General features: G+C 36.2%; 1 protein-coding gene across 1 annotated transcript in view; it reads left to right on the top strand.

Annotated features, from left to right (window-relative positions):
- Positions 1 to 26525, top strand: part of LOC149575265 (uncharacterized) — a 90774-nt gene that overhangs the window by 50503 nt on the left and 13746 nt on the right. The window lies entirely within an intron of this gene.

Below are 26525 nucleotides of genomic sequence, written 5' to 3'. Positions count from 1 at the left end.
AATTTCTTAACGAAGAGCTGAAAACGTCATCAATGAAAATTACTACTGAAGTTAAAAACCACATATTATGAAATTTGAGATTGAAATCAAAACTAGGGATGCTTCTGCAACCACCCGAGTTAGTCCTCAACTACCACTATAACAATATCACATGATGACTATCATCTAAAAACTACTATCTCAAAATCAAATGATGAATATGATTAAATACCACTATATTTAAAATTAAGGCATCACATACCACTGTATCAATTAGGGCATCGATTACCGTTGGATCATTTAGGGCTTTCAGTTACCACAGTCTCACTTAGAGCTTCCGATACCACTGATTCAATTAGGGCTTCAGATTCATTCTTTCCTATTACTTAATTGTGGCAATAACTCAAGATTAGAAAATATACTTATATTTGATATTCATGTAAATGAAAAACAATCCATAAATCTATCTCTCGCATCTAGGTGTAAAATATCTATAACGATGAAATAACTCAATTAATCTTACCTTCTCATATATAAAAAGAGATGATACTTGTTTTCGACAAATGTTTCAATGCATAATTTATCTTTGTCTGTTGCACGTCCGACAACTTGTGGAGAGGTGAAACATTGTCAGGGGCTTAACCACCCAACCTAGGACCTTAACTTATCCCCACACAATCTATAATGAGAAAGGCCCTCCCTACCTGAAATAGACAGGGGTCATCTTGTCATCAACTGAGCATCCTGGTATCTAGACACGTCTCTCGACTTGACAGCAGGAAATTACAATAAATGGGATCATGCATGAGCTATTAATCATTCATTATTTAGATATTCAAATCTGATTTCATTATTGGTTTTTGCAGGTTAACTCCACCTCTTCACCATTCTATGGCTTCTATGCCAGGTGAATCCTAGGTGTTTGTAAGTTTATGAGCATTTTGATATTATTTACACCTTTTCGCCAATTCTATGGCATCTTGTCGGTGAATTCATCGATGTAACGAATATTTTGAATTTGGTTCAGCAAATTGTAATAGCATGTGCAATGATACAATCACTCAAGTTTTCTACAACCACCATTAAATTCATAAACGTTTAATTGCAAAGATATCCTATGAAGATCCTTAATGAAACTCTATATAATGCAAGAGACCAATAGCATGGTTTTGTAAATTAATCTCTGTTTATCAATGCATAGCCGACCACAGTCAGACATTCCAATGAGAAAAGGAAGAATTTATGAACACGAATGCATATACTGTATTACTCTTAGTTCTAGCAATATGTAATCGGCTACAGTCGGACATACACTCAGAAAAGAAGGAATTTAAAAAATATGAATGCATTTAATCATGACCTAAGATATATTTGATATTCATGTAAATGAAAAACAATCCATAAATCTATCTCTCGCATCTAGGTGTAAAATATCTATAATGATGAAATAACTTAATTAATCTTACCTTCTCATATATAAAAAGAGATGATACTTGTTTCCGACAAATGTTTGAATGCATAATTTATCTTTGTCTGTTGCACGTCGGACAACTTGTGGAGAGGTGAAACATTGTCAGGGGCTTAACCACCCAACCTGGGACCTTAACTTATCCCCACACAATCTCTAATGAGAAAGGCCCTCCCTACCTGAAATAGACAGGGGTCATCTTGTCATCAACTGAGCATCCTGATATCTAGACACGTCTCTTGACTTGACAGCAGGAAATTACAATAAATGGGATCATGCATGAGCTATTAATCATTCATTATTTAGATATTCAAATCTGATTTCATTATTGGTTTTTGCAGGTTAACTCCACCTCTTCACCATTCTATGGCTTCTATGCCGGGTGAATCCTAGGTGTTTGTAAGTTTATGAGCATTTTGATATTATTTACACCTTTTCACCAATTCTATGGCATCTTGTCGATGAATTCATCGGTGTAACGAATATTTTGAATTTGGTTCAGCAAATTGTAATAGCATGTGCAATGATACAATCACTCAAGTTTTCTACAACCACCATTGAATTCATAAACGTTGTTTAATTGCAAAGATATCCTATGAAGATCCTTAATGAAACTCTATATAATGCAAGAGACCAACAGCATGGTTTTGTAAATTAATCTCTGTTTATCAATGCATAGCCGACCACAGTCAGACATTCCAATGAGAAAAGGAAGAATTTATGAACACGAATGCATATACTGTATTACTCTTAGTCCTAGCAATATGTAACCGGCAATAGTCGGACATACACTCAGAAAAGAAGGAATTTAAAAAATATGAATGCATTTATTCATGACCTAAGATATATTTGGAACCAGTTGAAGACTTGTAAATCAAATTGTCAATCAGCTCTTCTACAGTTGTTGTAGACATAACCAAAGTGCAAAGAAGATTTATATCCTCGGCATGAACAGAACAAACACAACAGGTTTTGGAATGGCGCTGGTTATGAAAGTTTAAAAGAAATAGTAGCAAATGACATGCAACAATCAGGAAGCTTATAACGTAATGAGAGTAATTTGAAATAGGAGGAAGTTCTCGAAACCTATCTGACCGCTATGATATGACTTCTTCCTCGAACACTGTCCCAGGCGCAACACCAAATTAAAAGAGTCACTTCTTCTTACAATGCAGAATTATAGCAAAGATGCTTGAAATCTATGGGTGTTAAGGATTTCTAATAGAAAATGTAGGTTGCCATATTCTAAAAGAAAATCGCAATAAAATGGTAGTCAGGTGCTTAGAGAAAATGAATACCTTTCTGTCCCAATTCTCGATTCTTACATATAAAGAAAAGTGGCTCTTTGGCTACCGCGGTTCAAGATTATAAACTATTCGAATTCCAAGATGACCATTCGAATTCAAATATTAATTCAATTTGAAAAGTATTTTGCCCCCTTGGAAGCCTCAAGGCTTGCCAGAAAAAGAAGAACCCTGACCTTGCCTCCTAACACCTATTTATTCTCCACTTCTAATGACAAGCTCATTTTTCAGTTATAAAAACCGATTCTTGGTTTTTACTCACTTCGATACTTTAGTTAATTTCCCTATCCCTGCAATACTTTAGTTAGGAAAAGAAATAAGGGGGAGTTGAAGAGTTATGAACTTTATTTTATTATTATAATACGTTCTTATATATGTTCACATAAGTATATTGATGAGGTGACATCATTAGATTATATTATTATAATTTATTGGTGCCATTTCATTTTTATATTTATATGTTCGTACATAAGTGTTTATTATAATGATAAGATAAATTTAAAAACAATCTCTAAAGGTATGTATTATATTTTAATTTAAATTATTTTATATTTTTATTATATTGTTTCCGTAATAGCTAATGCGGGTCCCACAAATGTATCTTGTTTCAAGTCACTAAGTCCTCAATCCATTTGCCCAATGATGGTGATGCTCCTGCCCAATTCTTTTCTGATAATGCTTCCACCCCTTCAACATGTTTCCAACAAGGAATTTCTCCATAATTAAATTATATTATCATAATAATCATAACGGTTAACCATCTTGTCAATTCCATGAATTCATGATAAATGATCAACTAACTTGTTATCTTCATTTGAAATTATAACGACTAACCATCTTACCATTTCGCAAGATTATAACAAATTAAACTGCCAACTGACTTCGTGTGAACCTCAACGGCTATATCTTAAATTAGGTCAAAAATTGGGATGTAACATTGGGGATAAAACTAGTTGTTGGAACATCCTACTTGAGTGCCTGAGTCATCATTCCAAGTGATTGGGAGAGTTTGGTGAGAAGTCCAAGAGGAAATTCCATCAAGTAGCAACTTTGAGGGCAAGAGTACCCAAGGCCCAAATAGCGTCAAACTTGAGAACCTTACCTAGGTTGGGAAGAAGTGTGAAAGTAGGTAGGGATTGTTGAAGTGGTTGAGTTAGGGACCCTAGAAGCCATCTAGCACTAGAGGAAGCCTTTGTCCTCTTTTGGAGAAGTGGGTGAGGGATAACAAAGCAACTACTTTTCTTGTTGTGCTCTTTGCATCAGGTGGTATTAGAGAAGCAAAGGTTTGGGGAGAAGACAAGAATGCCATATGGAAGTGAAGATGTTGGGGAGGAGATGCCTTCAAGAGTTACCTATGCTGAGTTGGCCAAGATAATGGAGCACACGGCCAAGAACAAGAAAATGGAAGAAAATATTAGAAAGTTGGAAGAGATGAGAGGTATTGGAAGAGATGCTGAAGAATCAAACAAAGAGGTGGAACCAGTAGGCATGGGTGACTTAGAGAATAGGAGTTTTATTGAAGCCCTTGGAAAACTAGGAATGAGGGAAGCCAAAGTGGAGCTACCTGTGTTCCATGAGAAGATGAATCCAAAAGAATGCATGGATTTGCTTGAGGGCATAGAGAGCTATTTTGAATGTGAAGAGGTTGCAAAAAACTAGAAGGTTAAGTTGGCCTAATCAAAATTGAAAAGGCCTTGCCCTATGTTGGTGGGACTTCTTGTAAAGTGAAAGAGTGCAGGAAAAAAGAATCCTAGTTCCACATGGAAAAGGATGCAGATGGAAATCAAGAGGCAATTTGTGCCTAAGGATTATTAAGTGTTCCTGCATAAAAAGTTGCAGAGCCTAAGGCAGAAAGATATGGATGTAAGTGCTTACACTGAGGAATTCCATAGGATGACTCTCAGAGCAAAAATCAGTGAGACTAAGAAGCAATAATTGGCTAGCTATCAGAATGGACCTATGTATAAGCATACAAAGATTAAATCAGTTTGTTTGGGCCAGATACTGTGCATAAGTGCTATCAAATGGCACTAAGGGTAGAAGAGAAGCAGAGGAGGAGAGGAGAGCAGAGTCAAGAGGAAGAGGAAATACTTTCAAAGGGAGAGGGAGGTTGAATGGCAAAGGGACTTCCTATAAGACATCAGATGAAAACAATAAGTTGGAGCAAGTGGGAGAATCCAGTCAGAGAGTAGGCTTTAGAGGAAGAAGATCAAGCAATGGAGGAAGATTTGGGGGAGGAGAGGACCAAGTATCTTCACTGTTAAATGTTTTAGTTGTAATCAAATTGGACATCAATCTTTTAGGTGCCCTGAGAAGCTTGGTTCAAACAAGCAAGGAGGAGAAAGGAGGGTACAATTGTTACATCCCAATTTTTGACCTAATTTAAAATATAGCTATTGAGGTTCACATGAAGTCAGTTGACAGTTAATTTGGGTATAATCCTGTGAAATGGTAAGATAGTCGTTATAATTTCAAAATGAAGATAACAAGTTAGTTGATCATTTGTCATGAATTCATGGAATTAAGAAGATGGTTAACCGTTGTGATTAATTATGATAATATAATTTAACTGTGGAGAATTTCCTTATAGAAAACATGTTGAAGGGGTGGAAGCATTGTCAGAAAAGAATTAGGCAGGAGCATCACCATCCCTAGGTAGATGGGTTGATCACTTAGTGACTTGAAACAGGATACATCTGTGGGACCCGCATGAGCTATTAAGGAAACGATATAATAAAAATATAAAATAAAATAAATTAAAATATAATGCATATCTTTAGAGATTGTTTGTTAAATTTTATCTTATCATTATAATAAACACTTAAATACAAACACATAAATATAAAAATGAAATGGCACCAATAAATTATAATAATATAATTTAATGATGTCACCTCACCAATGTTCTTTTGTGAACGTATGTCATGTCCCCATATTTATAAGATTTAATGATAAATTAATTATTAATAATAATGATATAATTTGTCATTAAGTTAACATATTAATATGTCCTTGTCTCCAAGAGAAAGGATATCTATCACATCATTTGTAGATTATTATTCATCAACCTCCATTCTAATATTAAATGAGTTGATATTTAAAATCAAACAAGTCGACATTTCATTTCATTGATTAGAATGATTCTTCAATACTACGTAATTATATCAAATGTATTAGTATCATGCCTTTGTACATATGTACCTTAATACATATATATATTACCCTATTCTTATATCATACTTTAAGAGGGAATCCTATAATTGGATAAAATATAATAATAGTTCATACGCTATTATCGATTGTTCACAAAAGAAATAATATTGATAAATACTTATGATCTATTTATTTTACTTAATCATTTGTATTACTCATAGTAATAATATAAATTATTATTATTCATAATAATAAGATTACGATATAAGAATAAATAAATGTTACAATTACATTATAAACAATGAAATAATAACATATATAGATATTATCACATTTGAATATATATAATGTTAATTGATTAATAAATATAATATTATATAAATTAATGATACAAGAGTTAATATAAATGATAATACAATCAAATATGTTATAATAACATATAATATAAGTTAATATATATGATAACCATCATATTTAAATAACATATAAATATATATATATATATATATATATATATATATATATATATATATATATATATATATATATATATATATATATATATTTTAATATAACTATGAATTAGTTAACACCTAAGGATGTGACTGTTGGCCAATACCGACCAGCACGTATAAAGAAATCCAATCAAATGTTATATGGGGGGATAAGTAAGGGATGGAATGGATTACATCTCTGACAAATTACTGAAGCAATAACAATGAAGATGCATGGACCAAATACGGAGGACAAAGAACATAATAGAAACTAAAGGGACGGAATATATATTCAATTTCTCCCATTTGTAGACTTATGGGGTGGACTGAGAAAGCATGGTTGCTGACACAACCTTCCAGTTACAAGTGCAGGAATTGCAATAGCATATATCAAACACAATGTAATTGTTGAGCACATATTTATCTCTTTATCAGTGATGACTTGAAGCATTGCAAATTGCATACATAATAAAGTTATATCAGAGAAAACATGGCAAAAGATATAAATAAAGAAAAGAAAAGTAGCAAAAATGAATGATCGTAAAAAGGGGTCATTACAAGTGGTATCAGAGCATCTTTCTTGCCATCCTGTGGGAAGTAGTTAATGAAAAAACACCAAAGGGATCAAAGAGCATTAGAAAGGGAAGGAAGGAAACCTTCCACTAAAATTTATATGTGCAAGCCAGAGTTCAATCTATCTTTCTAATACGCTAGAATTTGTGATACAAATTTAGAAATAAATAAAATATTATCAATATCAGAATCATCCACATGAGACTTCTGAATTTATGGAACACCCTTTGTTTTATCTTCTCATCAATATTAAGACATTCATACCAATTGATACCCATTTCTTTATAGTTTTCTTTGTCTAGTTCTTATTTATTTACCTACCTGAAGCCAAGTACATATGCCCGATGAAACCCTTTGTGTTGTGAATGGAAAAATTCAATAGAAAAAAGACCATCGATTGAAAATGGGAATCCTGGGGATATGCAACAATTGGAAGGCATCTAGAGTGGATGTCAGGACAAGTAGAAATGGATTGTACATTACAGGCATACAAGGCAAGCCTTTTGTTTGCAACTATCGATTTGAAGAGTTTTGAACTAGGAGAGGTGGGAGGAGATGTCGATGAACAAGCTGCAAGAACTCGTGCAAAGTCATTGCCTAAGCCTGCCCATCTATAGCTCCACTTAAGATGGATTAGACTATGCACCTCAATTCGTGGCAACTGTCAAATACAATGGGCATGTTTATCAAAGCCCCGGCTACTGCAGAAGCGTCAAGCAAGTTGAGAGTGCTGCCACAGCTGCTGCTCTTCGCCAACTTGAATCAGAACACAATCTTCAGAAATGAATGAAGCTATTATCTAGAAGTTGAATTTAGCTAATTAAAGATTACCCACTATCCGTTTTAACCTCTCACCAAAAACTCTAAGAGCCTAATTACACATTTCCTCGTATTGTTAGATGAGCAGTCAAATTGTGTAAAGGAACCAGATGAGAACAAGTTTGATGGTGTCAAAATGGATTCTTAATCAAGAAATATGTGATGCCCACTTTGAGATGGTTTGTAATAGAGAAAAGGGCCACTCACCAAAAATATCTACTCGGCATGACCACAAGTTACAATTAGCCACGGAGTTTGACGAAAGGTGCCCTCAATGCGCCGCAGACTATTATTACTACGAATGTATTGTTTTCCTAGATGGCATGGATATCACACATGCAAGTGCTAGCAGTATGTAAATGCACATGTTGCTAAGTATATATGCAAGGAGATTTTATACGAAACACAGTTCACTCCCGCGCAACAAAAGGAAGGTACGTCTTATACGCAAACCCTAAACTTGGTAAGTATGGTATAACGCTATAACATTATTATTACATTATTATTAAAGTCGTTGATAAGATATTAAAAGGATAACATAATATGCCATAAAAATGTTATTACATTAATTCAAGGATAATAGTTGAATTGATAAGATATTAAAAGGATAATATAATGGTTTTCCAATGTATCATTTAATCACCAAGAAACCTAATTCGATAAAGATGCAAACAAATATTAACGGGAAGCTTAATGTTTCATATATATTGATATGTAAGGAACCAACCTTGAAGGTAATGAGAGAATGCTATTTAATAACTTGATATTATATATCAAATAGTATAAGCAAGACTATATGGAGGCAATTTATGATTTGATACATATGAGATAAGTATTTGCTTGAATATGAGAGGCAAATTATTACGAAATTCCACATCATCACCCTATCACACAAGACATGAGGTAAGTTATATATTTGCTTTATATTGTTATTTTGGAAAAAAAAAAGTTATTAATATGAAATGTTGCAATAAAGTTTATATAGCACAAGGAAATACACAAAAGGAAAGATTCTATTAAGACATATGCATCTTTGAGGTAAGTATATTTCCATTTTAAGATTATTTTATTTATATGAAAATGATGAAATACAAAATTTTTTATTTTTATTTTTACAAGAATCAAATTTCACTAAAGACTCTTAGGGAAGAATCCTTGAAGATTTAGCAAGCTTGCAAAACTGCTATCCCTAGGGGTTGAGGGAAAGGATTAAACTAAAGGAAGACCTTAAGTGGATATGAAGATTACTTAATCATCACTTCAACTCATAAAGGTAATGAGGTAAGGTATGCATTTTGTGCATATTTTGATATGAAATAATTGATAGTGTCTTTCTTATTATGAAGAATATTGAATAGTCTATCAATGATTCTAGTTATAATGAAATGAAACCAAAATATATATATGAAAAATGAAATATAAATAAATACTTCATATGAAAAATGAAATGAAAAATATATATGAAAAATGAAGAATGAAATATAATATTGAATTAAGGGATAGAGAGTGCAGTTGATTTTGCATAAACAAGACCATCCTAGTATTCTAATAACAATAGACAGTGGAAAAAGAAAGAATTTAACCAATTATGATAGAAGGGAAAGCCATGTGATTAGATAGTACATAGGGGTCTATTTTCTCATCCACATTATGATCTCTTAAGATAGGGAGTTGGTGGAGGGAGAGGCAGAGTAAATTCGAGCACCTGACGGATATCCTCCAGGGAACCGCTTGTAGCTTGTTTCATGTGCCCTTTGCACCGTCAATCTACCATCTCAAGATGATCATAATAAGAAGAGATAAAGATTCCTATTCATTAGATTAACATTCATTTTTTCATCCACATTATGATCTCTTAAGATAGGGAGTTGGTGGAGGGAGAGGCAGAGTAAATTCGAGCACCTAACGGATATCCTCCAGGGAATCGCTTTTAGCTTGTTTCACGCGCCCTTTGCACCGTCAATCTACCATCTCGAGATGATCGTAATAAGGAGAGAGAAAGATTCCTGTGTCAAATAATTATGTTCATTAGATTAATCTTCTCAACCACATTATGATATCCTAAGGTAGGGAGTGGGTGGAGGGAGAGGCAGAGTAAATTCGAGCACATGACGGATATCCTCTAGGGAACCACTTGTAGCTTGTTTCACGCGCCCTTTGCACCGTAAATCTACCATTTCAAGATGATCATAATAAGAAGGGAAGGAATCATCACAAGACTCATTTTTCTTTAGAGCTATTATATGTTAATAATTATTTGTGTTGTAGGTCCATGATCAAAAGGCGTATTAGGGAAGTATATTTTATACATCATTTCCTTTACTCTACTTCATTGTGAAAATCAACAAAGAATGTATGATGTCTCTGCATTGTGTATGCTTTGTGCCTTCATGCATCATGTGTTTGCATTGTGTATACTTCGTGTCTTCATGCATTAATATGTCTTCTTCGTGTATGCTTTGTGTCTGCAAGCACTTAGATATTTACTTCATGCATTATGACATTAACTACATGCATACTTTATGTGTTCTTTCATTCTAGTGTATAACTTGTATATTGAATTCACAATAAAGGTCTAGTGTAAACAATCATTGCTTGAGGACAAGCAATTTGAGGAAGGGCGGAGTGTCATGTCCCCATATTTATAAGATTTAATGATAAATTAATTATTAATAATAATGATATAATTTGTCATTAAGTTAACATATTAATATGTCCTTGTCTCCAAGAGAAAGGATATCTATCACATCATTTGTAGATTATTATTCATCAATCTCCATTCTAATATTAAATGAGTTGATATTCAAAATCAAACAAGTCGACATTTCATTGATTAGAATGATTCTTCAATACTACGTAATTATATCAAATGTATTAATATCATGCCTTTGTATATATGTACTTTAATACACATATATTACCCTATTCTTATATCATACTTTAAGAGGGAATCCTATAATTGGATAAAATATAATAATAGTTCATACGCTATTATCGATTGTTCACAAAAGAAATAATATTGATAAATACTTATGATCTATTTATTTTACTTAATCATTTGTATTATTCATAGTAATAATATAAATTATTATTATTCATAATAATAAGATTATGATATAAGAAATAAATAAATGTTACAATTACATTATAAACAATGAAATAATAACATATCTAGATATTATCACATTTGAAATAATAACATATCAGAGAAAACATGGCAAAAGATATAAATAAAGAAAAGAAAAGTAGCAAAAATGAATGACCCTAAAAAGGGGTCATTACAATGTATATAAGAACGTATTATAATAATAAAATAAAGTTTATAACTCTTCAACTCCTTAATTCTTTTCCTTTTTTATTTTCCTTGCTTTCAAATCAAATTAATGTTTGTATTTGAATGGTCATCTTGGAATTCAAATGGGCAAGTAATCTTTTTTGTAACTGGCAGAAGCCAAAGAGTCTTTTTAAGACCTTTTTATATTTGGAGTCGAGTGAGATAGGGGGATGCAAGAACTTCCATTTCCGCATTCTTCCTTGCTTAATGCGATTTTTCTTCATAATCGACACCCTGCTATAAGTCCATTGTATATCCATAAGACCTTTTTCATTGTATATCAGTGCTGATGTATTCTGCCATATGCATCCTTCCTTGTTAAAGATGGATATATATAATTGTGGTTACGCCTGAAGGAAACCAAAGAAGTACAGATACAAATTTGTATAGCAAGATCCAGAGACCCGACTTCTAGATATTTCATGTGTCAATGTCACTGTATTTACAATCTGCACTTTCAAATCTTAAGCAGCGTCAATCTATATTATGTCATATGTGCTCTACTCACTTTGACAAATAAAGTATTTTGCTCTTTGGAAACGTTTGCAACATCTGAGGAAGGGTGGATTTCAAATCAGTTGCAAGGCTTCAAACAGATTTAAATATACATCAGGTTATGTGTCTTACATTCTTTGCTAAGTCTAAGTCCGATTGTAGTCGGCTTTTCCTTTTCTTTTTGCTGAATAATATATCAAAGAAGTAATGCTTATCATAGTTCGGATTACCACTGATTATAATAACGCTGCTGTACAGTATAAGTAAAAGGGTTGAGATTAAATGTGTATTCAAGAGCATAACTCCCTTCTATCCACCCTTAGTCAGATTTACATGTAGACTGGGATAATCTTTGGTATCTTGCTGTTACTTTTCTCTAGTGTTATAACACTGAGGAATTCACTGGCAAAGATGCCATGAAAGGTGAAGAGGTGTAAAATAAATAGAATGATCATAATCTTTCAGGCACTTAGGATTTACCAGCAAAGAAGCCATTGAAATGGTGAAGAGGTGGAGTTAACTTGCAAGAACCTAGAATGAAATCAGATTTGACATAACAATGTTTATCATTATTAATATGAATTATTTATTAGCTCAGGAGTGATCTTGTTATGTAATCTCCTGTTGTCAAGTTGAGGGGTATGGTTAGATACTAGGTTGCTCAGTTGATGACAAGATGGTCCCTGTCTATTCTGGGTAGGGAGGGCCTTTCTCGTTAGAGATTGTGTGGGGAAAAGCTGAGGTCCAAGGTTGGGTGGTTAAGCCCTTGACAATGTTTCACCTCTCCCCAAGTTGTTGGATGTGCAACAAACAAAGATAAGCTATAGATTTAATTGTTTGTCGGAAACAGGTAATATCATTTTTATGATGTATATGCAAGAAGGTAAGATTAATTTAATTCATCATTAAGATTATTTTACACTTGGATGCGAGAGATAGATTATGAATTGTTTTTCTTTTATATGAAAATTGAATATAAGTATATTTTCTAATTTTGAGTTACAGTCACAGTTAAGTAATCGGAAGGAAAGGAATTTGAAGCCCTATTTGATTGAGAGATAACTAGAACCCTAAATGATACAGTCGGGAGCCCTAATTGAATCCGTTAGTTAACAGTTTTTCCCAAAATCTTTAGCAAATTTGAACAAGGGAGAAAAATGCAAACTAAACAATTGAATTCCTATGCTTTGATTAGGAATTCTCTGCTTTAATGTTTATTTAATATTGATCAAGGTGCAGCTACCTTTATGAAAAGATAATCATTATTCCTCAATCGAGGGAGAATCTTTCCAAGGAGTATTTTACTGAAAATACTCAAAAGTTCAAAATCATCTTACAAATACAAGATAAATGCTGATGCTGAAAAACCATTTAATTTTAATGACTAATATCATGTACATGATTGAATGCTAAGATGAAGGAAAGGTATTTAAAATAATAGAGATTTAACCTCCCACGACTTTCAAGATTCAAAACAGATAATTCCGGGAGAATGCAACAATCACAACTCAACTCCAAACATAACACACGCTCTCAAGAATGCATATTACCACAAAGCAAACAATAGTATTTGCTTCAAGAAGCTTCAGTAGAATAAAATTATAGAACTTTACTCCAATTGCTGCAAATCCGAAATACTCTATTTCAAAATCCAAAAGCATAGAGTATTAAAACAAAAGTATTTTTTCTTATGTCTGCAAAGAGATTAACCCCTTCAAATATTAACTATTACATATATATAGGCATGGAGCTGGATAGTTATCCAAAATTACCTCGCCAGGAATAAATAGTCCTTAGTTAATACAACTGTATCAATTGAAATGCAGAAAGAAATAAATAGGAAAAAGGAAAAAAAACTGCCTATTGATCATTCACCATGTCAGGAGGAATTGTCTGTTCCGGCCGCAATCCTCATGGCTTTCCATGTCTCATATGCGGTCGTGAATGCAGAGATAACGGATTGATGAGGTATGTCGACATACGCCATCCTCTGTTCCCAGATTTCTCTCTTTTTAGCTCTGTCATCTTTTCGGTTTGCATCTCCAAATGCTTTAGATTGATTGTCAGCATAGCCTCAGTACAAGCAATGTTGGAGAAATCCTCCCTGCATGGTGGCTTTTTGTCTCGAACCTCATCGAATTTTCTCTGAATTTCGCTTACCAGTTCTTCCATAGGGGCAACGGAGTCACTCTCTTTTCCTGCACAATGTTTACCAAACCATTTCAAATTACTTTGAATGATCTCATGTAATAGCCCGAGGTTGTCTAGGATTTCTTTGATCTCATTGATTGTTGGGCTAGCGCCTCATTTCTCCATTCAATGCAATCCTTTATCACATACAAGGTTTTCTCATCAAGGCCAGTGACAGGGCATTCAACTTGAAATTTTTGTAAACCGAATCCCTGAATTTCTTCGATCCAAAGCACTACCTTCACCCAATTATTTCTTTCTTTATCAAAACTCTCATTGCTAGACTCCACCTTTTTAATGATGCCGGCAGTTTCCTTCGAGGCCTTGTTCAAGAGTCTAACCTGTTCCTCAGTTTTCATTAGGATGTATTCAGCCATTCTTCAGATGTTTTCGCAACAGCTTTGCACTTCTGTAGATTGTCAAGAAATTGCTGATTGGCTGAAGATGATACATCCACCAATGCTGACATCTCATTCAGTGGTTTGGGTTTCGGATGCAGGATGGCATTGATATATTGTGCCATGCTTTTGATTGCCTCTTTCATTTCTTGCTTGTCTTGAGCATCCTTCCAAACTCTATCTGCTATCTTCTTATTTGAGGCTTCAAAAATCTTCATATCAACTGCACGGTTCCCCTTTCCAAGATCGACCTTCGTTATTTGATAGTCCTGAGGAGGAAGTTTTTCAGAGGCATGTCTTTCAATGGCTCGGCTATTTCAGCTGTCCAGTGTACCGAATTCTTATCAAAGTTCAACCTAGACTCAATTTTGGCCCTTCTAGTTTTTGAAGGCTTTCCCAGGCATTTGCTGACCAGATCATCAATAGGCATGGATATGGGTACTAGACTCCTTTTCTTCTCAATAAAGATTTCCAGCCATTTGGGGGTAGTAGGTTCTTGACCTGCCAGAGGAGAAACTCTTGCTATAGCCAAGGTATCAGATTGAGAACTAGTATTATCAAGGAACTTTTGAGGATCTGGGGTATTATCAACCATGATGGAAATGGGAGACTGCCTCAAACTCACCTTTGCTTCAGTGGGATCTAGGTCAACTATGACTCTCCCCTTTCTTTTGCTTGATGTTGGCTTTTTAGCGTTGGAACGAGTTTACCCTTCTGAATTTTGGTACCTCTTCTTGAACTTGAAGTTGAAGTGGCTTTGGGGTTACTTCAACTTTGACTTCAGCTTCAGCTTTAGGAAAACCTGCTACAAAGTCAGCAATATCAAGATTAGAGATGGCCTTAGGTATGCGCTATGCTTAGCTTTTGAGTGTTTTTCTGGGACTTCAAGAGTGGTTGATTCAGCATTTATTGAGTAATGGACATGCATGGTGGATATTTATTGCACCCCACTCCTTAAACGAGCATGCAGAGTAGGCATTTATTACCCACTACAGCAGTGGATTCCTTGTTGCATTAATGTAGATTCCTTTCCTTTGCCCTACCCCTAATTAGGGCTGATGTGGCACAATCTTGGCCATCGGTTATTGTGATCATCTAGGCCACCTATTGTAATCGAGGACCTATATAAAGGCTTCATTTCTCATTTGTAAAGGGGAGATTTTTATGAGATTGTTGCTATGAGTTACTGAGATAATAAAATTTTCATTGGAGTTTGGTGAATACTTGACGTGTCTTAGTGCTTGCTTGTTCTCTTAAATTTCTTCAATTAGATTAAGTTTAGTCTAGTTAATGTGTGGTGATTGCAATGAAGAATATGATGGTGTATTGATGAATTCCTTTGGTTCATACTTGTGACGTTTTAGTGATTCTAACTCGTCGTGCAAAGTTAGCCTAAACCCCTTTCATGCATATGCTTAACTTCTATCATTCGTATACATTGTTCTTTATGATGGCGTATGCGGTGATATGAAAATCTTTGGCATAACCCTTGAAGATTGCACCAGTTCACGATTAGTTGTGGTATAACTTGGCGAAGTGGAATTCGGTAAATTGAGGAATTTGTCCACTAGAATACTATTTGTTTTTATCACTACCCTTAGGATTATAATAGAATTCATGAACCCTATCTTATTGAATTTCTGCATATTTTGTGAAAACTCCAAAAAAAGCACTTCATTGCAAAACCTTAAGATAGCTCCCACATCTAGTATGGCTCGAAATGAATCTAAATAAATACGTAAGGCCCCCTGTGATCATCAACAAATCACATCAACCACCGATCTTATCCATAGTCAAGACCTAGCACTAAAGGAACCTTGAAGTCATTGTATGATCTTCTAGCAATCTTAGCATACACAAGACTTTATTGAAGAGAGGATAAGATATTTCGGTATTTTGCTCTACTATTTGGTGAGTCATAAAACACACATCAATAGATTCCTTTGATAACTTGTGATTTTCATGACCTTGGAGCTCAAAAACCAACCTCCCAAGAAAAATATCATTAACCCTTCTAAACCCCTTGCAAGATTCAGTGGCATGAAGGTCTTTATGATATTGGTAGATAGTCATTTCTTCTGTCCAGGGCATATGTGGAAGTCCCTCCCATTCTTTGGATGCTGCTAAAATATAGACCAAGCAGGAATACAGAAAGAATGAGCTGAAGTTACCTACCGCTATGAGGCCTTTATGCAAATTCTCAGCTATTAAATCCGCCTAGTCAATAAATTTTTCGCCTTCAATGATCTTCAAAATGAAAAGATACATCCAACTTTCCCAATGAAATGCATGATCATTACCTTTGACCCTGTTCAAAAGTAACACAATGTCTGCTATTTCTTTAATGAAATGCTTAATTGTTAATGGCTTAGGCAATCTAGAACCCCCTTTAGCTGGTCTCAGAAGCCAAGTTTGAGCTATGATGTTGTCGTAGTTCTTCTATTTGTCATGATATAGACGCTTAGATTCCTCAAAGTTCCATGGTTCATAGGGTTCCTTATGAGGGATTCTCAGGGCTGTGTTAACACTTGTCCTGCATATTCTTACTAACACCTCCCTTGAAGTTTTCTTTATGCATCTGGTGTTGGGGTCGTAGTGATTTGCACACTCCACAACTAGTTCTGGGCATTCAATAGCTGGTGGGAAGGCAGGGGCTTCTAACAAACCACTACTGGCCAATTTTTGATGTATGAGACTACATTGAACATCCCTTGCCCGCTCAATTATATCCCCTAGGTTTTTATTCACCATGAAAGTATCCCGAATTTCGAGAAGGGAACTTAATAGGAAGGGCTTTTCAAGCTTAGGCATTTTGGGGCAAAAAAGCGTCATGGTTTAACTTGAAAGATACAAATTTATAGAATTAAACCAAAACACTTCAAAGGGAAAACCAGGCATGGAAATGACAAAGTGAGAGATAATGCACTTACAGTTTTCGGTAGAGTCTAGACATCCACTTTCCTTGCTTCCTAGTTTGCGTCGAGAGCTCAAGATGATGAAATGAGCAATTATGTAGGACAAAAGGTTATTATAGAGGATATCAGAGAACAGATTTGAGTAGGCAGAAAGGTTTAATTACAAACGTGCCATCTGTACTTTGACAAGACTTGCAAGGCTTAGTTGTAGTTAATATCCATCACATCTGCATGCAACTCGTCCTTTCATGATATCACAAAAATTTGCGCACAACCTTTTTTCATAAAGTAACCATACTTAGCACGATTTCGCATAATTGCCACAATTATTTCCTTTTGCGTCTTCGACATCACCATAGGGTGGGACCCATTCCTTTGATTTATAAAGATGAATTTATAACCCTGCTATGCATTTCTTGCAAGGAAACAAGCGCACGTTAGAAAATCACGAAGTGGAAGTGGAAGTTGAAGTTTAAATCAACTTCGGCTTCAACTTCAACTTCCAAAAGCGGACTTGGATCGATGGGGAGACACTTTGCCGAAATGACAAGGAAGGGATGAAGTTGAAGTTGAACTTGAAGTGAAATCGGGTTTCAACTTCAACTTCAATTTGCAAAATGACACTTGGGTGATAACTTTGTACATCAGCGAAAAGATATGGTAACAGAATCCATGGTATCGGAAGCCCTATTTGAATCTGTGGTATCGGAAGCCCTATATGAATCTGTGGTATTGGAAGCCCTATTTGAATTAGTGGTATCGGAAGCCCTAAGTGATACAACGGTATCGGAAGCCCTAAGTGATACAACGGTATTGGAAGCCCTAAAAGATTTCAATGGTAATCGATGCCCTAATGAATACAGTGGTAAGTGATGCCCTAATTTTATATAGTGGTATTTAATGTTAATCGTCAATTGATTTTAATTTAACAATTTTGTATGGAAGTCATTTCGTGATATTGTTATAAGGTATTTGTGGACTAACCCAGGTGGTTGCAGAAGCATCCCTAGTTTTGATTTTGATCTCAAAATTCCATGGTATGGTTTTTAACTTCTATAGTAATTTTCATTGATGGTGTTTTTCAGATGTTAGTTAAGAAATTTTGTTTAATTGATTTAATTGATTTCCTTTGAAGATGAAGTAATAACTGTATTTCTTTGAGTATGCTATTTATTAATTAAGACTCAGGAAAACGGGATGTTACAACAATTGACTCAAGAAGATGGGTATGGCAGTGAAACTTCTTACTGTTGACTTGGTGGTCAACACGTCCTTCGGGGTTCGCGACATGGCTTAACCGCCTCTCGTGGTTCTGGGTAAGTCTAGTGTTTGTGACGTTCATTGACAGCTTGAGCTTTTGATGCAACAACAAACATACCAACAATTAGTATCAGAGCCTTGGGTCACTGGTTTGAATCTTGGGAGGTCTCCTTCATTCCGTCGGTGCGGAACCCTTGGTGTTGAGGGGGAGATTGTTGACTTGGTGGTCAACACATCCTTCGAGGTTCGCGACATGGTTTAACTGCCTCTCGTGGTTCTGGGTAAGTCGAGTGTTTGTGACGTTCATTGATAGCTCGAGCTTTTGTTGCAACGAAAAACATACCAACACTTACCATACCACCATGAGCAGACCAACAAATCCAGAGCATGGAGAGCACTTGGCAATGCAAAGGATCCTATTGAAGGCAACTACAACAAAGGAGCCACCCCAAAGGAAGACATTGTTCAAGACAACATGCAAGATGAATGGAAAGGTATGCAAGGTTATAGTGGATTTTGGTTCAACAAATAACATTGCTTCCATAGAGATGGTAGACAAGTTGAAATTACAAAGAATACCCTACCCATACCCCTATAGAGCCTCATGGTTAACAAGGGATAAGCACACCTTGGTAAATGGACAGGTGTGGGTAGAGTTTAACATAGGGGAGTACAAAGATAAGGTCCTATGTGACATATGTGAAATGGATGTATGCCATGTCCTATTAGGGAGGCCTTGGCAATATGATGTGAATGCTAAGCATGAGGGAGAAACCAATGTGTATCATATAACAAAAGGGGGAGTTAGGTACACGATGAACCCTCTGCCTGAGGAAGTGAGTGACAAACAAATCAAGGGTACTGTCATGTTGTTGGGAGAAAAAGAATTCATGTAAACCATTAGGGAGAAATACACCCCATGCTTTGGACTGATTGTCAGGCCAAAGAAGGAGATAGTAACTAGAGGCATAGACAGTAAACAGGGCAGGAATGTTGGACCCAAAGAAGTGAAGGAACTTTTGGATTAGTATGAGGGATTGGTTACAGGTAGTATGCCAGAGACTTTGCCACCACATAGGGAGATTAGCCACTACATAGACCTCATACCAGGAACCACATTGCCCAATAAAGCAGCCTATAAAATGACCCCAGAACATAATGAAGAGATAGCAAGATAGATAGATGAATTGTTGAGCAAAGGGTTCATAAGAAAGAGTATCAGTCCTTGTGCAGTCCCTGCAGTCTTGGCACCAAAGAAGGAGGGCACTTGGAGACTTTGCATTGATTCTAGGGCAATCAACAGAATCACAATTAGATATAGATTTCCCATCCCCAGGATTGAGGACTTGCTGAATTGCTTGGGAGGAGCCAAACATTATTCAAACGTGGATCTAAAAATTGGATATCATCAGATAAGAATAAGAGAGGCGGATGAGTGGAAAACAACATTCAAAACAACTGAAGGGATTTATGAATGGCTAGTGATGCCTTTTGGGCTTTCCAATGCCCCTAGCACATTCACGAGGTTGATGAATGAGGTCTTGAAACCTTTCATTAACAAATTTGTTGTTGTATATTTAGATGATATACTGATTTTTAGTAGGAACAAGGATGAGCACTTCTTGCATTTGGATCAAGTTTTGAAGAAGTTGCATGAGGAGAACTTGAAGATAAATCTGGAAAAATGTGTGTTTTTGCAGACTGAATTGGTGTTTTTGGGTTTTGTAATCTCTCACAATAGCCTTAAGATGGATCCCACAAAGGTTGAAGCCATACTGAACTGGCCCACACCTAGGACTGCCTTAGAGGTTAAAAAGTTTTCATTATATGTCCAGATGTCATAGGAAATTTATAAGAAATTTCAGTGATGTTTGTGCCCCTATGATTGCCACCATTAAATGGGAAAGAAAATACAATTTTGTTTGGACTAATGAAGTAGATAGAGCCTTTGAATACCTTAAACCTAGAGTTGCACAACAACCAATATTGGTGCTGCCTGATTTTCATAAAGTTTTCAGAGTTGAATGTGATGCAAGCAAGAGGGCTATTGGTGGAGTCCTAATTCAGGAAGGGAGGCCTGTTGCCTTCTTCAGTGAGAAGCTTAATGAGGCTAAGCAAAAGTATTCTTCATATGATCTTGAGATGTATATTATGGTGCAATCTCTAAGAAAGTGGAGGCATTACTTATTTCCTAAGGAATTCATTGTTTATACTGACAACCATGCTTTGAGTTTTTTGAACAAACAGGAGAAGTCGAATAGCAGGAATATCAAATGGGTGGAGTGTCTTCAGTCTTACAAGGTTGTTTATGCCATGAGCAGGAGAAACCTCATGGTGCAAGAGATTAAGATGGAGAATACAAGGATTCATTCCATAAAGGAGATGTATCAAGATGATGAAGACTTTGGAGATGCTTATAGAGTTTGTGCAGTTAAATCAGACAGACACCATACTGAACTTGCAGAATATTTGTTGCAGGAAGGGCTACTCTTTAAGGGGAGCTAATTATACATTCCCAAAGGATCAGTAAGGGAGAACATCATAAAGGACAAACATTGTGGAAGCATGACAGGACATTTTGGAGTGGACAAAACATTAGAACAAGTAAGAAGACACTAATTTTGGCCAAGGTTGCAAAAATATGTAAGGAATTATATAGAAAGTTGTTTGATTCAAAAGGCCAAGGGTCATTCTTCAAATGCAGGATTCTATACTCCACTCCCTATTCCCAGTAAACCTTGGGATTCAGCAAGCACGGATTTTGTACTAGGCCTGCCTAGAACCAAGTCAGGTTATGCTAGCATCTATGTAGTTGTAGATAGATTCTCTAAAATGGCTCACTTTATTCCTTGTAGAAACAACACATGACACATCATACATAGCAAGATTATTCTTTGAAGAAGTTGTCAGGTTGCATGGGTTACCATTATCTATCATCTCAGATAGAGATCCAAAATTTCTTGGGCACTTTTGGAGGACATTGTGGAGGAAGCTTGGCACAAACTTGTGCTTGTCACTAGCCTACCACCCTCAGTCTGATGGACAAACTGAGGTAATAAACAGATTTCTTGGAAACCTCCTAAGGTGTTTGACAAAACAACATGACATACGTTGGGATAGTATTCTAGCACAGGCAAAATTCTCTTACAATGATTCCATAATAGAAGTACAGGGATGACACCATTCCAAATAGTCCATGGAAGACATCCAAGAGTATTCTTGAACTCAAAGATTTGAAGGATATGGAGAAGAGAAGTGCTCAAGCAGAGTACTTTGCAGAGGTTATGAGAGACATTCATCAACAGGTACAAGTCAATGTCAATCAAATACAAGGAGCAAGTAGATAAGAAGAAAAGAGAACTTCAATTCCAAGTTGAAGATACGGTGATGATTCATCCAAAAAAGGAAAGACTTCCAAAGGAGAAATACACCAAACTCATGATGAAGAAGATTGGACCTTTTAGAATCATTCATATGTGTGGACACAGGAAACAATGCTTATAAGATAGACTTGCCTCCTGATATTGGTCCATCTCCAATCTTTAATGTAGCAGACATCTTTCCTTATAAAGGTGATATGGAAGAAGTGCTGGAAGATGAAGTTCAGTGTGATGAACAATTGGTTAAAGTCATAGTTACACCGCCTTGGGAGACGGTGGGATGGCGGGACGAGGGGACAAGTTTCCGAGATGGGGGGGGACAAAGGGGCCTTGATTTGGGGATGATGGGGGGAAGCGGCAAGGGAGGGGTGGTGGTGGAGGGAGCAGGGTTGTATATACTATACATATGGTACTTAAATGCTAGTTATGAAAAGATGTACTACAATTATACAATATAAGATACAAAGATGTAAAAAACTTAAACATTGAACATTGCATTGAAGTTTTCAATTGGAACATCATGATTCATGATCAAATGACAAACAAACAATGAACATTGAACGTTAGCAAATAATAAATATTAGTCTATATATATCAGTCTTCAGATCAATAGTATAAGTATCTAGATTCTGCTATCTAATAGTAATGAATGATCATATAAGTCACGACATAAAGATGATTACAATAAGTATCATGTGCCATGAATCATAAAATAAGTATATAATGCAAACAAAAACTACAAGTCTCCAAGAGTCCAAATCAAAATGCCAAATCAATGATCAATGATCATCCCTTGGAGGCTAGAAGTTGAAACTCATTGCCATTGGAACTATCAGTCTCGCCAAGATGAAGAGCCGAAAAGGGAACACCAACTAGCCCTATGGCTGGATCTAAAGCATCCTTCTCATCAATTTGTGATGGCTCCTCAAGCTTTACATCCCATCGTGATTCTAGACTCTCCTTGTAAACAGTTGTCTTGCGATGATCGATATACAACATATTGTGTACAACCACTAGCTTCTTTGCTTTCTGAGAGGTAACTGTATTCCTCTTAAGAGAGTGGATGAAGCTATATGTAGACCAATTCCTCTTAGAAGCTGAGGAACTAGTAACCTGAGATGAAAAATAATTGGTCAATGTGAGACTTAGGAATTAGAAGTTGAACAATGATCATTGAACAATGAACAATGAAAAGTTAAAAGTTGAGGAACTAAGTACCTGGGATAGTAGCAAACGAATAGCTAGGTGGTTGTAGATTTCGCTCCATAAGTTGACCACCACAAAATGGGATCCTCTTGTGCCATAGTCTTGATATCCGCCTTTGCCGCTTGATTGTAACCCCTAAGAGTAGCAAATTTGGTCCACTCAGTGCGAATCTTAGCTGCTGTCTCAAGGTCATACATCCTATCTATGCACTTGAAGAACCTTACTTCACCTGAAAAACATTTAGAAGTATAAATTATTAGCAAATAGAAGAATCAAGATGCTAGTAATGTAAATGATTTTAATTTATAAAATGATAAGAATCTAAGTCTTAAGACAAAGTCTTAAAGTGTGATATAATATAAATCATCTCATCATCGTGAAGTGGTGTAACTCTACCAGGCCTAGTCATGTACCACCTTAGATTTAATGCATATGCCGCCATGTGTAAGTGTGTTAAGTTTGTCCCATCTATGCTGAATAAGAGGCCGAATGTGATCATTGTAGAAGGCTAATGTGGGGTCCTTCTCTCGCACAATTGCCCTCATCTGCCCAAGCATAGAATCAATGCACTCATACACCTCTCCAAGTGTAGGTGCATACTTGATCACCTCGAAGACTGGCCTAATAATAGAAACAATGTATTTTGCATCGCTTCAAAATACATCACTCTTAACTGTATCCTTCACCCTCATCTCCTGCTCTGACCTGGAACCATCCCACCTATTCGATTCATTCGTCTTAACCATTAGTTGTAGTGGCTCCTGCAACTCAAGCATTCTCCCCAAGAGAATGAAATAGGATGCATGTCGTGTCTCAACTGGCTTTAGGAACTCCTTGGCAAAGCTCCTAAATAGTGCATGTGAGGTGTGGTGGTTGCAGATATACATCTGCACATCTCTACCATCACTTACCACTCCCTTTATCCAGCTAATCTTCCCCATGTCCTTTAGAGCATTGTTCATAGAATGCACACAACAGGGAGTCCATCAAATATGCCAATATGTGGCCTCAATGAGCCTCCTTGCAGCTCTGCACACATGAGCTACATCTGTCACTACTTAGACCACATTTTATGTTCCAATCTCCTCAATGGCTTCCTAAAGAATTTGAAACTGAAAATCAGCATCTTTTCAATGCCCTGAACAATCAACCGCCCTAAGAAAGAATGGGCCCTCTGTACATGTGACTATGACATTGATGAGTGGACGGTGTCTAATGTCCATCCACCCATCCATGATAATGCTGCACTCTGATTCCTTCCAAACAACGCTCATGGTCTCCGTGGACTCAATAATCTTGGCATACTCATCATCCAAGATTTTAGTCCTCAATCTGTGCTCACTTGGTGGCACATATGATGGTAACCCCGCCTTCGCTACTTTGTGAAATGCCTCCGAGCAATATGAAGTGGAATGCCATTGGCAAATAACATTCTCCCAATGCATGCATCTAACTTCTCTCTCATTTGGGCTGCAAACAATTCTGCTATAGGGTTGTTGTCACTGGAGTGTGCCCTGTGTTTCCCTTTGCTCATCTAGGCTGCAGCTACACCTATAGAGTTGTAAGTAGAGGAAGGTGCGAAGGCTGCCCTTAACAATATAGTAGATGAAGCTCTATGCTGTGTTCTCGAAAAAGATATGCGTTGGTGTTTTTGTCTTTGTATTTGTTGCTCATGCACTTACTGTATAGTCTGAATCTGTTGCCTACCAACCAAGGTAGTAGGCATTGTAAGGCCCAAGTCCTCTAAAACTCCCCAGAGCTTGTTGAATTCAATTCTAAACTTCAAGTTTTTGGATTCAGTTAAAAATTTACATGTAAGACACCTTTACCTGTCCAGAAGAGGAAGTGTGCATTCACTCTAGTGATGCTACCATACCATACATCACCACAAATGTTGCATCTCCACGTTCTTGTGCCACCTGTTCCTGATCCTCTTTTTATTCTAGTGGCAAATTAAACTTACCCCTAGCCCACTCTGCCAAAGATGGGGAGGGGTAATCAATAGATGGAGTACAAGATAGTACAAAATCAGTACCCAGGGAAGTGGAACTAGTTTGGGCCCCTTGCTGATTTGGCCCAGCCCCAATGTCACTCATGCTCACCCCTCTCAATGATGTCATCATCATCTGCAGCCCCAACCTCAGACTTAGGTTTATATTCTAATTCACTGCCTCTATCTAAATGAAATTTCATCTCATCATCACTATAAGTATCAATGTGGGAGCTCATTTTGACACTGCATTTCACAAAATGAAAAAAATAAATTAATAAAGTTAGCAATTTGAATTTACAAACTTTCAGCCTATGCCCTTTAAATTTTTCAAAATTTAAAACTAAATAATAAATACTAAATAACAAGAATTTGCAAAATGAAACATTGAAACATGAAGAATATTAATCTATTATTTAACAAAATAAAACAACACACATTTAGAACTAAGAACATTGAGCAATAATTTATAAACATGCATTTGAAAATCAGAAAAACAAGTTAAAAACCCTAGCTTTTGCTTGAAAAACTCCTTCAACAAGATGGTAAACCCTATTCTTCTTCTTGCTCCTAGGCTCTCCTTTTTCACTTGCAAACACTTTCTTCACTTTTGCACAAACCCTTACCTCAGCTCTTAACTCTTCTTCTTGCTGTTGCAAACAATGAGAAATGCAAATGTGAATAAAAATGAAGTATAAAAAGCTTTTGAACAAAGGAGGAAGGAATGGGGAGGAGGAAGGAATGGGCCCCACAACCCAATAGCATAAAAATAGGAACATTAAAACATTCTAAAAATGCCTGCAACTTTTTAATCTTTAAAGTGCCTCTTTTGCTTGTTGTGGGAGACGTCCTGGTGTCCTAGTGTCCCCTTGCAATGAAGGAGACTCCTTCGCGTCCCCCCGCACCCCCACAATTAGAGGTGTCTTGCCGTCTCCGGCGAAAGTGATGCTTTAAGTGGCATCGCCTGAAATGCTGAGACGTCGTCCCCCCATTCCGAGGACATCCTCGTCTCTGAGACGATCCGGTTTTTTTTTTTTTTTGGGGGGAGGGGGGGGGGGAACGTATCCCTGTGTTACACTGGTTAAAGTTGTTACCAAAGAGAGAGCACAAATTGAATGCATCCTTACCAAGAGGGTAAACAAAAGGACTAGGAGGGCAACTTACTATGACTACTTGATTAAATGGAAGGATCAACCAGCAGCAGATGCAACATTGATGACTGAGAAAGATATTTTAAAAGAAGGATACGAAGTTGCATACATCCCAACTCAAGAGACTTGAGTTTCTTCTGGCCAAGGGAGTCTGGTGCAGAGCACCAATCAAATAATCAATAGAAAGATGTAAAAATCATAGTAGGATAGGAAATGATAGGTAAAATGTCTCACATGTCTTGAAAATCCAAAAATGTAAGAGCAAGGTATCCATTGGTGCATACTAAACCTTGGATTACCTTGGCTCACCATAGGATTTCAAGCATTTGTCAATTTTGTTGGTTAGAATAAAGTTCTATAGGCTTACTAAGTCATTTCATACATGTCCAAACCGATAGAAAGGTCTTAGAGAGCAA

The sequence above is a fragment of the Cupressus sempervirens genome, chromosome 2, assembly GCF_028749045.1.
Source record: "Cupressus sempervirens isolate cs-2001-9-10 chromosome 2, ASM2874904v1, whole genome shotgun sequence".
Taxonomy (NCBI): Eukaryota; Viridiplantae; Streptophyta; class Pinopsida; order Cupressales; family Cupressaceae; genus Cupressus; species Cupressus sempervirens.
Note: the sequence above shows the minus strand (reverse complement) of the source record. Positions and strands in the feature narration are given on the sequence as shown.